The following is a 13,292-nucleotide window of genomic DNA, read 5'->3' on the forward strand; positions in this document are numbered from 1 at the left end:
TTCAGCATCTTAGCTGTGGAGGGCAGTGTCACTGGCCCTCATATGTGGGATCCGAACCGGGGCCCTCTGGCATCCCAAGCCAGTTCTTAACCATCACGCCACTCAGCCGGCCCTCCCTGTGGTTTTAAATACCATTTCCCTGATGACTAATAATGTTGAGCACTTTTAAAACTGCTTATTAGCCATTTGTATATCTTACTTTGTAAAGTGTGTGTTAAAGTCTTTTCTCATTTTGTAACTGGAATGTTTATATTTTTACTGTTGATTTGTAAGAGCTTTTTACATGTCTTGGATATAAACTCTTTTGTCAGCTATATGACTGTGAAAATTTTTTTCCAGGTCTGTAGTTTGTTGATTATACTATTTGTCTCATTTCCCTGAGCATAACGTCCTCAAGGTTCACCCATATTGTAGCATGGGTCAGAATTCCCTTCCTTTTTTTTTTTTAAATTTAATTTTCCAATTACAGTTGACATACAATATTATATTGGTTTCAGGTGTACAACATAGTGACTAGACATTTGTACAACTTATGGAGTGATCACCCTGATAGTACCCATCTGGCACCATACTTACTACGATATTATTGACAGTATATTCCCTATACTGTACTTTACATGACTGTTTTTATAACTGGCAATTTGTACATCTTAAGCCCTTTCACCTTTCTCACCCTTTTCCCCACCTCCCTTCCCATATGGCCTCCAGCAATTTGTTCTTTGTATCTATGAGTTTGTTTTTGTTTCGTGTGTTCATTTATTTTGTTTTTAGATTCCATATATAAGTGAAATCATTTGGTATTTGTCTTTCTCTGTCTGACTTATTCTACTTAACATAATACTCTCTGAGTCCATCCATATTGTTGCAGGTGGTAGGATTTCATTCCTTTTTTTTTTTGTAGCTGAACCATCCTGCTACCTGTTGGCAGCTCAGCAGCAGCTCAGCTCGGGCCGGGAATTGAACTGGCGACCCTGTTGCTCAGAGCTTGCACTCTTGAGCAAGCTCTTAACCAACTGAGCCACTCAGCCAGCCCCAGGATTTCATTCTTTTTATAACTGAGTAAATTTCATTGTATATATGTACCACATCTTCTTTAGCCAGTCATCTATCATTGGACACTTAGGTTGTTTCCATATGTTGGCTATTGTAAATAATGGTGCAGTGAACATCGGGGACTGATTCATTTTCTTAATGGTATCTTTTTATAAGCAGAAATTTTAAATTCTGATGAAACCATGTGATCAATTTTTTATTTTTGTATCCTGCCCAAGGAAATCTTTTCCTACTCCTATATCACAGAGATAATCTGTTTTCTTCAAAAAGCTGTATGGGGGCCGGCCGAGTGGTTCAGCTGGTGAGAGCACGTGCTCCTAACACCACGGTTTCCGGTTCAACTCCTGCATGGTATGGCGCTACGCCCACCTGCAACTAAGATTGAACATGGCACCTTGAGCTGAGTGGCCAAGAGCTGCCAACGGGCAGCCGGATGGTGACTGGACTTGGAGCTGAGTTAGCTGTGCCCTCCACAACTAAGATTGAAGGACAATAACTTGGCTGTTCCCCTTCCCCAATTCCCCAACAAAATCTTAAAAGAAAAAAAAAGCTGTATGGTTCTAGGGTTTTAGGTTAGGTCCATGATCCATCTTAAATTAATTTTGTGAATAAAGTCAGGGATCAAGATTCATTTTTTTTCCAAATGGATTTCCAGTTGTTCCAGCAATTTTCAATGAAAAAACATTCCTTTTCCCCATTGACTTGACTTGGCATTTTTGTAGAAAATGAATTAACTGTATACGTGTGACTCTATTTTGGATTCTATTCTGTTCCGTTGATCTATTTGTCTCTCCTTCAGCGCTAATGCCACACTGTCCTGATTATTGTAGCTTTATGGTAAGTCTTGATATCAGGTAGCGTAAGTCCTCCAACTTTGTTCATTTTGAAGATCATTTTGAATATTCTAGAGCCTTTGCTTTTCCATATACATTTTCAAATCAGCTTGTGTATTTCTTCAAAAGAGCATGCTGGGATTTTGATGGAGGTTGCATCAGACCTGTAAACTTTGGCATTCATCCTCAGTAATGACAATTATTAGTACCGATCCACACAGTCATGTGTGGACTCATATAGTTCTGTAAAGGACCCTCTGTTGCTCTATGTGTCCTTATTCCTCTCATCCACTGGGAAGCTCCCTAATGAGTCCAGCACGCCTGGATTGCAAATGCCTGTCTGCTTTCGTTTCTAGGAACTGAGTGAAATGTAAATGACAGACGTTCTTTGTGTGAATGACCACCTGCTAATGGAGATGTCTGGTGTTTGCTTTCCAAGCACCCTGCTGTACTAACCCTGGTGCTTACAGACAGGTGCTGGCTGCCCTCACTTTCCAAGAAAGGCTGGCCTGTCTTCCCTCTCAGGCGGTACTCCTTGCTTGGATATTCATCTGGCAGGCGACAGCTTGACCTTTTCTCGTCCCGATTTTAGTAAAGGTTGCATCAAGGTTATGTTGAGCTAGCTAGCCAGTCAGCTTTGAAAGAGAAAATTCATATCCAGCAAAGGAATACAATCTCTTGCAACCGGAAAGAGATTGGGCAAGAATATCCCTATTTGATAGATGAGACAACAGACAGAGATGCAAAGTGACTCGCTCAACCTCTTAATACTAATTAACCACCAAGTTGGGCTTGGAATCCACATCCCCGGTTCCACAAATCTTCCACGACAGCAGTCAACTTTACAGTGATGTTCACTGACCAACAGGAGAGATGATAGTATCCTCACTATTGGTTGCAGCTTCCTTGTTTAAACTTTCTCCTTGTGGTCTCAGTGGATGTTATTGTTATGAGCAGGCAAGAACTGAGGTTTCTTTCTCTACAAGGATTAAGTTTTCTCCTTTGGCCAGGGCTGACTTGGGCTTGCCTGGGGTAGAGCTTAACGGCTTTGTCTGTTCCTGCTGCCTACTCAGCCTGGGTCCATCCAACTGGTTGGACCGCTGGTTCCAGTTCTCACTGTGTCCTGCCCACTTTCCCCATGCTGTCAGTTTCTTCTCCAAGGCAGACAGGCAGTGTCCACTCTTCAGCAGCACCAGCTTTGTACTTGGGCAAGTGGGAAACATGCCTTTGACATTGTTCTGCACAGAACCCTGCTCTGACTCTCCCCCAGCTATATCCTGCCTTAAGGGACAGGAAGTCTATGGAATCAAGCGGTACTGCCCACCCAATACCTATCTTGCCCCCTCACCACTTCTAGCCCACAATCTGAGTAACTGGTGCCTTGGAATTTCTTGCTCAAATGGCCCCAACTTGCTTGTAGGGCCTTTCTGGGCCTCTTTCTTTCTTTTTTTTTTTTTTTTTAAAGCTGAGCCATCCTGCTACCTGTTGGCAGATCAGCGGCTGCTCAGCTCGGGCCGGGAATCGAACTGCTGTTGCTCAGAGCTCAAACCCTTGAGCGAGCTCTTAACCAACTGAGCCACTTGGCCGGCCCTTGGGCCTCTTTCCTGAGTCCATCCTCCTGAGTAGCCCTAGGAGCAGCATATATGGAAACTCAACAGGGAGGATGAGGCGTTCAGACCTATGCATTCAAAGTTCTCTCAGCATTACAGGTTTGAAGCCCATGTACCTGAAGCTTCAAAAAGCCAAAACTCAAAACATCAGGGTTTGGAAGAAGGAAAGGTTTATTGGTCAAGAAGGCGGAACCAACCAAGAAGATGGGAGACCTATTGGTGCTTCAAATCCATCTTAAGAGAGTCCAGAATTTAGGCTTCTTTTCTGTCAAGGGAAGGGAGATTGGGCGGGGCAAGGGGAGGGATCCGAGGAAGAGGGAAATCTCTAAATCTCTTTGTTCCCTGTTGGACTCTTTCTGTTACCATATATTTGACCCCCTTTACCCACTTTGCACTCCCACCACCCTCTGTCCCCTCTGGTTACCACCATTCTGTTGTATGTATCTATGAGTTTGTCTTTGTTTATTTGTTTTGTTAGTTTTTTACTTTCTGTTTTATATCCCACATATGGGTGAAATCATACCTTTCTTGTCCTTTTCTGACTGACTTATTTCACTTGGCATGATACTTTCAAGTGTCATCCATGTTGTGGCAAATGGCACTATTTCATCTTTTTTATGGCCAAGTAGTATTCTAACGTGTGTGTCTGTACACATCTTCTTTATCCCATCATTCATCAATGGACACTTAGGTTATCTCCACTGGGCCCCTCTTTGAGCCACATTTTTTTCTTTGTGAATTCTGCTGTGTATGTAATTAAAACTTTTTTCTTTTCTTAACCTGTCTTCTATCAGTTTGATCCAGGGGCCCCTAGGAGCATAGAAGGATAAAGGTTTTTCCTCCCCTACAATTCAAATGTCACCTTATCAGAGAAGCCTTCCCTGACCACTCCCTCCATGTCCCTTACTGTCCTTTACTTTCCTCCATAGCATTTATCACCACTTGACTTATGCATCTAGTTGTTCGTTTACGTTTCATCTGTCTGTCTCTACAAAAACATAGGCTGGAAACTTCGTTTTGTTCACTGCTGTATCTCCAACATCTAAAGCAGTGCTGGCATGCAACAACCACTTCCTAAACACTTATTAAATAACACATATGTGTAAAAAAAGTGTATGCCATGTATGTGTATTTGCCTGGCATAATGCTAAAAGGATAAGAAACAGGTAAAGTGGTTATCTCTTTGGAAGGAGGGACAAGACACTGAGTTTTCGCTCTATCTTCCTTTGTGATACTTGACTTTGTTACCACATGCATATAATATTGATTTTAAAAATGATTTTTTCAAAGTTCCATAAATCATCAATAGCAGTAAGAATAAAAAAGTTGTGATTGAGTCTCATGACGGAATATTATATGGGAATTTAAAAAAAAGAAACAAACAAAAAAAAACTATGGTCAAATGTGACCACAAAGATGAATCTCAATATCTGAGCAAAAAAATTGCAGAAGAATACAAATAATCAAATCCATAGACAGAAAGCAGACTTGTGGCTGCCAGGGGGTGGGAAGAGGGGAGAATGGGGAGGAAATACTTCATAGATATGGAGTTTCTTATGGGGTGATGAAAAAAAAAATTGAAACTAAAAAGAGATCGTGGTTGCACAACATTGTGAATGCAGTAAATGCCGCTGAATCATACACTTGAAAATGGTTAATTGTATGTTATTTGAATTTCACCTTAATTTAAAAAAGCACAGAGAATGTTCCCATTTATATAAAGTTTAAAACACACACACAAAAACAGTATTTTATATCATTTGAGGATGCATGGGCATATAGTAAAAGTATAAAGGAGTGTAGGGAACTGAGAAATGGTAAATTCTAGATAAGGTTACCGCTAAAGGGTTGGGAGGAGGTCATGACTGGAAAGGTTACATGAGGGGCTTCCACTGGATTGCAAACATTTCATTTCTTAAGCTGAGCAGTGGGGCAGAGGGTGCATTGTATGTTTGACATTATTCTTTATACATTTCGGCATATACAAAATATTTTCTCCTAGCAATTTGAAACCTCACATCACTCCAGCCTGTACATTTCCTTTGGATCCTGTTATGAGCTGAACTGTGTCCGCCTCAAATTCATATGTTGAAGTCCTAACCCCAGTACCTTTGTTGTGACTGTATGTAGAGATAGGATCTGTAAAGAGGTAATAAGTTAAAATGAGGATTTAAGTGTGGGCCCTAATCCAATGTGACTGGTGTCCTTACAAGAAGAGATTAGGCCACAGACACACACGGAGGGATAACCATGTGAAGACACAGCAAGAAGGCGGCTGTCTACATGCCAAAGAGATAAGCCTCAGAAGAAACCACCCTTGCTGGCACCTTGATCTTGGACTTCTGGTCTCCGAACTGTGAGAAATTTCTGTTGTTTAAGCCAACAGTCTGTGGTACTTTGTTGCGGCAGCCTGAGCAAACTCATATGGATCCTGTATCCTTTCCCTTTTCCTCAGATCGCTGCAGGCCACAGCTTTACTTCCACGCTTCCTATTCTCCACCTTACATTCTGTGACTTCCTAGTGTGTTTAGCCACCAGAGCAGACAAATATAGCACAGAAAAGGGTGGAAGGGCCCAGGGCTCAGCCACTGGCTGAATGACTCATCCCTTCATCTCCCATGTTCAGTGTTTTTAAAAACCCATCTTTCAGACCTGGGCCCAGACCATGCAGGAGGTGGGTCTCCAGAGGGAGAAACTGACAGTGAAGATGCCAGAGGCTTAGAGAACTACTTGGGCTGACAGAAGGCCTACAGGGGAGGAAGCCCAGTGGGACTTAACTGCCCACTTGCCCCACTCTGGCAGGATGTGTCACGTCCTGGTTATTTTTGTGGGGGTTCAGAATTAATCACCCCAAGGTGTACCTCTGTGGTATGCACATTGTTTGAGCGAAAGGCAACTTTAACTGTGGGCTCAAGAGAAACTTCTGCCTCTCCCTTTACTAGCTAGAAGAACTTGAATTAGGAACCTTGACCATAATAAGAGATTATCAGAGATAACCTCTTTTGCCCTATCTACAGGGCAGAGGAAACTTTTATTTACTAAACATCTGCTCTTCTTATCACCTGCAATGACTCTTTGAAGACCCCAAGTCACCTTACCTCGTCCCTAGCTCAGAATGTCTTATATACCCATGTTCCCTTTCTGTCTTTGAACCTCTGGTGCATGTGGGATCTCTGACTTTCTCATGTATATGGGGTTCCCATACATACGTATGTATTAAATTTAGTTATTTTCTCTTATTAATCTGTCTCATGTCTATTTGATTATTAGACCAGCCAAAAGAACCTTGAGGGTAGAGGAAAGTTTCTTCCTCCCCTGTACTTGCATGGACTCTGCAACAAAACTGCTTAGGTTTGAATCCTAGTTCTGCTACTTATTTGCTGTGTGACCTTGGGCAACTTCTAAACCTTTCTGTGCTTCAGCTTTCTTGTCTTTTAAATAGTCATGATAATGAGTATTTACATTGTAGGGTTGTTGAGAGGATTAAATGAGTTATTATTTGAAAAACATTTAACATAGTTTCTAGTACATATACAGTGTTGTATTTTGTTTTGTTTTGCTTTGAACTTCAGACCAATAGACAAAATGGCCTGGGTGCAGTATCAATGATGAGATATTCTCAATTCCTAGCTGAACCTGAGGGATGACATTTGTTCCTCGCAAACCCGGACTTCAGAGCATATGTAATTTCAGAAGCCAATGAGATCGACACCTTGTCAGGACCCTGCTCCAGTCCTCAGCACTGAAGGTGTTTTCCTCAGGAGTCTGCCTTGACAACACAGTGACCTGGTGAATATTTCAGGTGGGTGCCTGGAGATTCCTAAAGTATTTCCCTTCCTGTAACTATGGGAGCAAATGACACCTGTCACTCACTGGGTAGCCCTGAACAAACAGCCTTCACCTGGACCTTGGCCTACTCAGGCCCCCCACACCTGGGTAAGTAAGCTTAGTTGTTCCAAACCCTGGTCCCCTTACCTGTGAAATGGGGACAATAATGGTACCAATGAGTTAATGCACAGAAAGTGATTACACAGGGTCTGTGTGTTCTATGAGTATAATGATCTGTCATTCATGTCTGGGCCATCTCTGCTAGTTTCTTCATACTGCAAGTCCCAGGAAGTTGGGACAACCCACTTTTGATTCTGTTTGCATAGCCCTTTCCCCACACCATCTGCAATTAAATGCTGTACAGATGAGGAAGCTGGGGCCTGCCTTTGGACTTTAGTTTTCTTTAGAATGTTAATTGATTGCATCTACACTTCCAGGCTATCCTGGAACTCAAAGATGCAAGTTTCTTCCTGTATTAGTTTTTGTTGGTTTATGCTGCCATCTTAATAGGACGCCAAGCCACTGCCTCTCAAGGGCCTCCCTGCCTAAGCAAGGAAACTTGTAGATCCAGGCCTTGCTGGATGACAGCTGAACAACTGCCCTCCGCCTTGCCTTTGTGGGCTGCTATTTAACCCAAGGGCCTGTTGGTTCTGAGATAGCAACTCCAAGGAAAGTGTTAAAGAAAAACAAAGCTGGACACTAGTTCATGGTGGTAAAGACAGATTTTATTCCGTACTACTGCAGGAGAGAAAGAGACTTTAAGTCTAGAACTGAGCTTGATTCTGATCTGTGTAGAGGTGAATTGGCCTTTTAAAGGGAGAATGAGGGAGTAGGAAGGGGGAGCAAGTGGGGGCTCAAGCATTGCCAGAAAGTGAAAAATTACAAAAAGTGGGTAGTCAATGTCAGTGTGATTATGCCATCTGTGTCCGGTCACTGGCACTTACCCAGGTTCAGCTACCCCTCTCCCACAGACACCTTCCGGATGATTACGCTTCAAAGGAATGGCTCCCAGGTCCCTAAGAAAAGCACTCCTGGGTTCTAGGAGATACATGTACATCTCAAAGGCACAGGGAAAGGATTTACAACAGTAAGAGTTTTAAATAAATGCTCTAAGGAAATGGAGGTCAGGGGCCTATCAGCAGATATTGGGTGGAACAAATGGTAGATTGTATTGGCAGCTTTGAGTTTATTTAGACAGGAACTCAAGGAGAGGCTGAGCTGCCACAGGGACACAGTGGCCTTAGGCTGCTAGAAGCCATGTTAGATTTTTGGTTTTTTTCCAAGTGTGTGGGGTAGAAAAAATTGTTTGTGTGGAGAGTTGCAGTTCTTATAGGAAAAGGTTGAGGCCTAGTCAAGAAAAGTGCTCAGAGGAACCTGGCCAAAATTTGGCCAATGAGAGGGTCTTTGTCAAAGGGAAGGTAGAAGTCAATGAAGCTGTTCCTGCTGAGGTTGTTAGAAGATCAAAAATGAGCAATGTTCCAATGTTCTACACATGGCCAAGAAAGAACCGAAGCAATGCAGGATCAGGTTGGTATTTGCAGAAAGAGAAGGCAAAGTTTTTTTGTTGTTGTTGTTGTTTTGTTTGTTTGTTTGTTTGTTTGTTTGTTTGTTTGTTTGTTTAGCTGAGCCATCCTGCCACCTGTTGGCAGCTCAACGGCTGCTCAGCTCAGGCCGGGACTTGAACCGCTGTTGCTCAGAGCTCAAACTCTTGAGCAAGCTCTTAACTAACTGAGCCACTCAGCCAGCCCCAGAAAGAGAACAGACATAGATTCTCTCCTCAGTGGTATCCTGACTACAGACTTCCAGTCCTTCCAAAAGAGTCAACTCTGGTGCACATCAGAATTCTTGGGAGAACATGTTGAAATGCGATTTCAGGCCCCACCACCAGATTCAATACTAGGGCCTGTGACTCTGTATATTTAACAAGCCCTCAGGGGCTTCTGACACAAGCAGTCCCAAGGCCACATTTGAGAAAACTGGTTTAAAGTATAACATCATCTCTCAAATAGACACACACAACCAGAAGCCTTCTTCAGCCAAGCACCCACAGAAATTATCTCTTGCCCTAGAAACTCTGGGGTCACCCTGCCTACTGGCTCCTACCTCCTATTGCTATTTATTTTTCATGGGCCCACTTATCTCTAGGTTGCACTCTCACAGCCTTCCCTGGCTAGATGTTCATTACCCAGCCTGCTCTGCAGCACCCAGACCTTCACCTTGGCCTTCACCTGCCGGTCACTCCCAGGAGTCCACAGTGTGCCCAGGGACTGAGACTGCTTCCCCATAGCCCACCTTCTTTCCAGGGTCTCTCTTTGAACCCATGGCCCCAAGCCCTCAGGGAATAAGCAGACAAGAACACTTAATGGGATAGGGAAGTCTAACTTCCCTTGGCCTGCTGTAGTTTATTAATGATAAAACGCAATGGGTCCAGTAGCAAAGAGCATGCCTAGCCCCTAGATCTTGGTTTCTAATACTATTCCCCAATAAAAAGAAGCAGGACTCCTCAGACAAATGGCTGATTGTAGGATGCGGGCAGGGAATACACAAAACGAGCCTTGAGGATCTTGGAGCACTAGAAAATAAGGACTTGAAGCTGCTCAGGGGAAAGATAGCGATGTTTGTTATCCAGTGACAAGAAGGGGCCAGTTGAGAACCGTTCCATGCCGAGGATAGCCATCCGGAGGGCACCCTGCCTGCCTACCAGGTGACCTCAGGCTCGGGTTCTCCCGCCCGCCGCAACAGGTCCCAGGTGGGAGAAGGGCGGGGCGGGACAGGGCGGGCGCCTGGGTCCCTGCGGCCGCCGCCAGAGGGCAGCCAGGGAGCGCGCCGGGCGGCTTGGCCGAACTCGCAGGTAAGTCCGGCTAAAGTGGGGCCGCCCCTGTTTCGGGGCACAGTATCCTAGGGCTGGGAAGTGCGTTTGGCTTCGTGGTGGGAGCCCAGGGGTCGCGCAGGGTGGCCCTGGCCGTGTAGGTGGGAACTGGGAGCTCTTTGCGCCCGGGGAGGGGGCGAGCCCCGGGCCAGTGGGGCGCGGGCAGCGCCTGGGCCCGGCCTCCTGAGAGGTTGGCGCTCTACGTCTGGCCTGCAGCCGGCCGGGGGCCCTCTGGGGAAGCCTGTCCTGCGCCCGGAGCCGGGGGCCCGCGGGGGCGAGGCGGGGGCGGCCGAGTGGGGGAGGGGAGTGGGTGGCGAGAGGGCGGGCGAGGGCGGCCGCGAACACCAGGCGGCGCTGGGGTGAGCATGCCTGGCGAGCGAGTCAACAAGTGCGGTGTTTACCGAGCGCCCGCCGGGGCGCGCACGTGCGGTGGTGGGGACCTGGGCGTACTTGGGCCTGGCCTTGGGTGAAGATCCCACCCTCCAGATGATTGGCGTGGGGCGCCGTGGTGGACCCGGGCCCTGGACACTTGACGTTTCGCCCATCACTAGGTGTCCAGGAGTGTGTGAGTGCAGCATGGAAGGGTTTCTCGCTGGCCAGACCAGATTCCTCCTGCTCACCCTGCCCACCTCCTTCAGCCTGAGAATCCTGCCCCGAAATCCAGTCCTCACGAAACCCACTCCCAGCCGTCAGGCCCACCTCTGTGTTTCCCAGGCAGAAAGATTTGGAAAGAGTGTTGAAGTTCATCCAGGGCTCCTCACTGCCTTCAGGGTGAGGGCTCTGGCCTTACAGTGGTGCCCGTGACACCTGCACTGTTGGGACGGAAGCCTCCTTGGACTACAGCGAGGGGCTCTGCTCGGAAGTCGGGGAATTTTGTCCCCTACCCGGTCGCTCAGGGGCTGAGGACCCGATTTTCCCACCTGGGTGATCCGTAACTCTGCCCTACCCCCACCCCGGAGGTTGCCCTGGGGAGAGATGAGATGTGGAAGGGGGAAACCCATCCTCAGTGAGGTCAGCGCCAGGGGATTCCTGGCTCCATCGGGGTGGATCGGGGTGGATCGGGGCTCCATCGGGGTGCAGCGGGGTGGGAACCTTTGGTGCTCTCAGCAGTCTGAGGGCTGGGGAGTCAGCCCTGGCCACCCTGGTAAGAGCATTGGCAGAGCCAGGGCTGCAGTTCTGTCTTTGCCCCTCTCTGCTCCCCCACCTTGAGAAACTGTGCCCTTACCCAGTCTCCATGTCCCTCCATCCTCCTGCCTCTTCCATCCACTTGGCCTCCCATCTCTTGGGGGGAAAAAAACATACGTGGGAGTCATTAGCTTCGTTTCCTCTTTTCTCTCACTGTCACATTTTCCTGACAAGTGCTCTGCACCTGCTGCCTGCCTCTCTGCTCCACGCCTCCCTTCCTAATCCTCCGCAGCCTGGCTGCTGCTGGCCCCACCACTTTGCTGAAACTGCTTCCCTGAAAATCATCTTGTTTCCAAACACTGCTCTTTTGTCCGCCGTCCATCTGCCCGGGAAGCGGACCCCCGTGTTGCATGCATCCTCTTTGCAGCCTTTCTCTGCTGTGATTTCTGGGGCACCCATCTCTCCTGGCTTTGTTCTTATTTCCCCATTGTTCCTTCTCCTCTTCTGACCCCTCTTCCCTCTTATCTGGGCATTTAATGAGGCCTCGTGTTTAGCTTCTCAGAGAACTCGCTCCGGATGCCCTCAGGGAGTCCCCCTCTGGAGTCCAGCTCCAGTCTTGGCTCTTTGGGGGCCCAGTGACACCCCACACTCAGCATGTCCAAGGCTGGCCTGCTCCTTCTCCTGGGCAACTGCCCTCACCTCCTCAACAGTGGGTTTCCTCCTCTGTCCCACTCACTTTTCTCTGAAGTGTCTCTGCCTCTCCCTGTCCCTTTGTGACCAGGGCTTGAATGTCTCAGGCCAGAGTTCAGAGGCCCCTTCACTGGTCTCTCTGGTGCCACAATCTCCTCCAGCCCCCACAGCCCATTTGGCATGTCGCCTCTAGCCTGCTGGTCCCTGACTACTGTGTTTACCCTGTCGCTGAATCCTCTTCCCTAAGAAATCTTCCGAGGCTTTGGGTTTCCTCCCACACAAAGCTGGCTCCTCTGTCTACCTCATGTGGCTCCTTAGTCATGTGGCCTCACTCTCTAGAACCAATTTCCGGTCCTGCAACTTCTTCCCTCCCCACCTCTCAGGGCCAGCCCGTTGGCCCTTTCCCTTTGGGACCCAGCTCAGAAGCCATTTCCCTGGGACAGCTTGGCCTCGCTCCAGTCTGCCCTGGCGCCACTATTGCAGCTGTCTGTATGCCGACGGCAGGTTCCTCTGTGTCAATGAATCCTTTTCCCTTCCTCCTGAATCCCCAGGATGCTCAGGGAAGGACTTCTCTCTCCCAATCTTCCCAAACACCTCCTATCATCCTTCAAACTCTACCTCCCTCCTGGACTGTTCCAGTCTTCCATATTCCCATCGGTCTGCACTCCCGCTGAGCTTACTGATTAATTCATTACAGTTTGTGCCACCCAAGTTAATACTTTGTTCTCTGCTGTTAGCCTCCAGTTGTATCATGGGTGTGAGAGATGCTTATCCAGCTCTTAATCATAGCAGCTGTTTCTGAGTGGCCATTATGTGTGGGGCAGTTGCTGATTTTCCAGGCGTTCCCTCATGTGTGTTATCCTCCCAGCGTCTAGAACGGCAGATACTGTGATTATTGTCTTCATTCTGCCCCTGAAGAAACAAACCCAGAGAGGTCCACACACCTGCCTACACCACACCGCTTGTAGGTGGGCAGAGCAAAGGTTGGATCTCAAGTCTGTAACTTCGAGGCTGATTTTTGATACTAGAATTTGCTGTTTGTCCAGGAAAGCATTATGCCTCAGTCCAGGGAGTGTGTTACACAGGTCCTCTCAGCACCTGGCTTGTGCAGAACGTCCTGGTGTCTCGGTCAGTGGATTCCTTGGGACTCCAGAAAAGAACTTTGTCACAGAACAGATGGTTAATGTTGGGACCAGTGACTCACGGACGCTGTGACATCCACAGATGGTTAATAGTGGGACCAGTGACTCAGGAACGCTGTGACATCTGCCCAAGAGGCCTTCA

At 47.2% G+C, this 13,292-nt stretch overlaps 1 protein-coding gene across 1 annotated transcript in view; it reads left to right on the plus strand.

The window, feature by feature from the left end:
* The first annotated feature begins 10,131 nt into the window (after window positions 1-10,131).
* RPH3AL (rabphilin 3A like (without C2 domains)) overlaps window positions 10,132-13,292 on the plus strand; it is a 159,843-nt gene continuing 156,682 nt past the window's right edge. Inside the window, exon 1 of the mRNA XM_019650400.1 lies at window positions 10,132-10,175. The gene's annotated coding sequence lies outside the window, so the exon portion shown is untranslated. The remainder of the gene's footprint in view (window positions 10,176-13,292) is intronic.

Source organism: Hipposideros armiger, unplaced genomic scaffold (assembly GCF_001890085.2).
Source record: "Hipposideros armiger isolate ML-2016 unplaced genomic scaffold, ASM189008v1 scaffold_141, whole genome shotgun sequence".
NCBI lineage: Eukaryota > Metazoa > Chordata > Mammalia > Chiroptera > Hipposideridae > Hipposideros > Hipposideros armiger.